Genomic DNA, 3,939 nt, shown 5'->3' on the forward strand with positions numbered 1-3,939 from the left:
TGGATTGGCCTCCACTGCCTTCTGTGGTAGAGAATTCCACAGGTTCACCACTCTCTGGGTGAAGAAATTCCTCCTCAGTCCTAAATGGCTTACCCCTTATCCTTACACTGTGACCCCTGGTTCTGGACGCCCCCGCCATCGGGAACACCCTTCCTGCATCGAGTCTGTTCAGGCCTGACAGAATTTTATACGTTTCAATGAGATAGGTAATGTCAGAAGTGGGATTTGAACCCACGCCCCGAGAAAGGGACCAGAATTCACCAACCTTTGGTAAGGTAAGGATCAACAGTCCTTGAGTCTGGCGCCTTAGACCACTCGGCCATCCTGACAACTATGCGGGACCAAAAGGTCAGCCAGAATTCCCACTTCTGATCACCATGCAGCAAGCCTTGCTGGAATGCACCTACGCCGGATGAGGACAGGATCAACCTTGGATGTGATGCCCTATTCCGTGATTGAAAGCCTGCCGTCACTCACCGTCATGGTTCACACATGAAGGGCTACCCCCAGCAAGAGGAAACGAGGGAGCAAGAGTGAAAATTGGGGACAGCCCCGCCCCCTCAAAGCGAGGCCTTGTAATTCACTTAACGGCATCCGTCATCATCTGTACATGCAATAAATCACGGCGCAATAATTGCACATAATCAGACAAAACTGACTAACAGAAACCATCACTAAGACAACTGATACTGCGACCATTTGTACATATTAAGAAATTTACCAGGAAGCCGCTTATATGCGAATTATATACCTGTGGATTTGATTTCAACCATCTCCCTTTCTCGCCATAAAGAGCACAGCTCTATAGACTGATGCAGAATAAGCCGGTGTAGAAATGGTGCATATATTTAATTTCTGATTTCCTGTTCTGCTTCACAAGCAGTGGATTAAAACACTGGAGTTTCTTTCACATGAGTATACAGGACTTAGCTACTGGGAATAGGTTTCATTTATCTGATAAAGCACGCCTGGATTTTTATTTGCATCTCTTATAGAGCTAAAAAAAAAACCCCGCAAATTCTAATTGAAGAAACTTTGAATTCATAATGTGCATATCTGTTCATTATGGAATTTTATCTACTTAAAGCAGATGGAATATACTGCACAGGCCTAGGGTTTGCAAAGCAAAGATTTGGCCTCTTTAGCCATTAAGCAAGCAGCTAGTCATTATTTTTTCCCTAAGAATGGGCTAATCAAATAGCCATAAATGTTAGGAAAAGCCTCGAGACCTCAATCCATGGGTTAGATCAGGTCTATCCTATTTAGATAACCTTCATATTGGTCTTTAGAGAGCAGTATTATTGATGATTGAAGACTCTGGCTGCTTTAACAAATGAACTGATCCCCCTTGGATAATCTCTTTATCGCTTCAGCCCTCATCCACAGTCCAAGACTGAACTGCTGAAAGGGGATGCCCCAATCTGGGCTGTTAGTTTTAATGTGACAAATTCTCCAAGCCTCTCTTTCATGCCTGACCAATGAAGCACAAAAGGACACCAAGGGTCACTGTTATCAACACCTCAAATGCAAGAAAACGTCCACCTGCTGTTAGGTCTGGCCTAGCAGGAGGCCTCTATTTGCTGGCAGCTTCCTCACACCTGAACTATATCATAACACAAAGAGATAATCTGCCAGTGGAAGCCAGCATTCATTAGAAAGGAAACCCTATGAAGCACAAGCATTCTTTGATTCTTATTTAAAAGAATCAAAACTCTACTGGGCAGCTTTAATTCATGTTCTCACCTAAGACTAAATCTTTGCTAATAATTTACATGGCCATTGCACATGCTTATTTTAAGCACTGACACAATGTTTTCTTTTTGATTTCAGGACTGGAGGCCTGAATCATAATTCAACAGTTAATTCTTCATGGAAAAAATTCTTCCAATACATTTTCTTTTACCAACATTAATTTGCTAAACACACTAATAAAATTATTTAGAATCATTATCTTTTGAAGCACCCTAATTTAGGAATGTCAAGTACGAGTGTTCGTATTGACCATAAACCCACGTAATAAATTTTCTGAAATACTACGACCTCCAAAACAATGTATATAGTTTCCGGCTTCTTCACTGATACAGGACCACATAAAAATCACATTTTTCTATAGTTCCAAAGACAGTGTTATAAAGGGGATATGCAGCAGTATTATTTCAATGTGTCTGTATTTAAGAATGGAACTATTTATGCACCAAAATAAAGTGTACAACAGGTTTACACTTTTTAAGTTTTCTGACAGGAAAAAAGAACAGGATTAACTCCTAGTCCAAGATTCTCCACCTTTATATATATTTTCTGCCATATTTTACCCACTAAACTACTACGCACCATCTTCCGGCCAGGAGGGCAGGATGTCCTGAGATGCAGTCATCTCCTCAACTGCTGTCAATTCACTTCTATGATTACCCAGCAGAAAGCATGATTCATATGGATAATCTCAGTCCTTGCTGTCCATGATAAAATGTCTGACATCCATTTGGTGCTTCATACAACAGCTCAGGTCAGAACTGATTCAGCTTATACAGCTCAGAAATACTTCTTATAGCGACAGGCTATCCTGGGACTTGAAATCGCGCACTCTGTTTGGGTGCAATCAGCCAATTGAGTTACTGGGATGAGCTGAGACTTCCTTTTTTTTGACAATAGCTTTAGCATCTTTGAACAGATACATTTACAGACACTACCTAAGATTAGTTCTGTTCATTTTGAAAGCTGCAAGAGACCTTGTGAACTGGAAAGGTTGTGCCTATTAAAACTATAACCATCACGGCATTTTCCATGATCTTCTGATTCTCAAGAGTGCCCCCAGCATATGTGCCAAGTAAGGAATATTATGGTACATCCAAGAAAGTCTCATTTTTAATAACATTTTTATTTGATAAGAGATATAAAGAAAGATCCCCAATGTGGTTTAGACTTAGTACCTCATATAAATTAATATCCACAATTAGCCATTAAATAATAATACCAGCAGATGAAAACCTAAATGTTTTAGTCCTCCACTAATTATATTTCTTCTTCTTAGGCAGTCCCTCGGAACCGAGGATGACTTGCTTCCACATTAAAAATGAGTTCTCAGGGGACTGATGAGTCTAATGCGGGACCTACAATCTCTGTCACAGGTGGGGCAGACGGTGGTTGAAGGGGCGGGTGGGTGGGATGCTTGGGTTGACGTGCGCTCCTTGTGCTTGGCTTCCGCTTGCTCCCAGCGAAGAGACTCGAGGTGTTCGGCGCCTTCCTGGATGCTTCTCCTCCACTTTGTGCGGTCTTGGGCCAGGGATTCCCAGATGTTGCACTTTTTCCAAGAAGGCTTTGAGGGTGTCCTTGAAGCATTTCCTCTGTCCACCTGGGGCTCTCTTGCTGTGTCGGAGCTCCGAGTAGAGCGCTTGTTATGTTTAATATGAGGATCTCACCAGAAGAATCATGTTTTAAAAAAAAATCAAATTGTAGAGTTACCCAAAGACTTGTTTGTTATGCCTAGTGGATCTGGAGTGTGCAGGCCAGAATAGACAGAAATAGATGAATAACAGAGGAGTCAAGTTGGAAGCTTGGCTCATTTGGCATCACTCTTGCCTCTGAGACAGAAGGTTGTGGGTACAAGCTCCATTCGAGGACTGGAGCACATAATCTAGGCTGACACTTCAGTGCAATACTGAGGGAGTGCTACATTGTCAGAGATGCCACTTTTTTTGGATGAGGCATTAAACCCTCTGCCTGATCAGATGGATGTAAAGGATCCCATGGCACTATTCAAATGAGAGTAGGGAGATCTCCTGGTGTCCTCACCATCTTTCCCCCCCAACCAATACTGCCAAAAAACAGATTATTCGGTGATTCATTTGTGTGATGCTTGTGGGACCTTGCTTTGTGATAATTGGCTGCTGCGTTTTTCTATAGTGACTACACTTCAAAAAGCAATCCATATTTAGAAATGGC

General features: G+C 42.0%; 1 non-coding gene across 1 annotated transcript; it reads right to left on the bottom strand.

The window, feature by feature from the left end:
* Nucleotides 1-210: 210 nt before the first annotated feature.
* trnal-caa (transfer RNA leucine (anticodon CAA)) lies at nucleotides 211-329 on the bottom strand. Its single transcript has 2 exons — nucleotides 292-329; nucleotides 211-256 (listed from the first exon to the last, which is right to left on the bottom strand). It is a non-coding gene; the product is annotated as a tRNA-Leu (tRNA).
* Nucleotides 330-3,939: the final 3,610 nt, after the last annotated feature.

The sequence above is a fragment of the Somniosus microcephalus genome, chromosome 19 (genome assembly GCF_052327205.1).
Source record: "Somniosus microcephalus isolate GS21.2 chromosome 19, FLI_Smic_1.0, whole genome shotgun sequence".
NCBI lineage: Eukaryota > Metazoa > Chordata > Chondrichthyes > Squaliformes > Somniosidae > Somniosus > Somniosus microcephalus.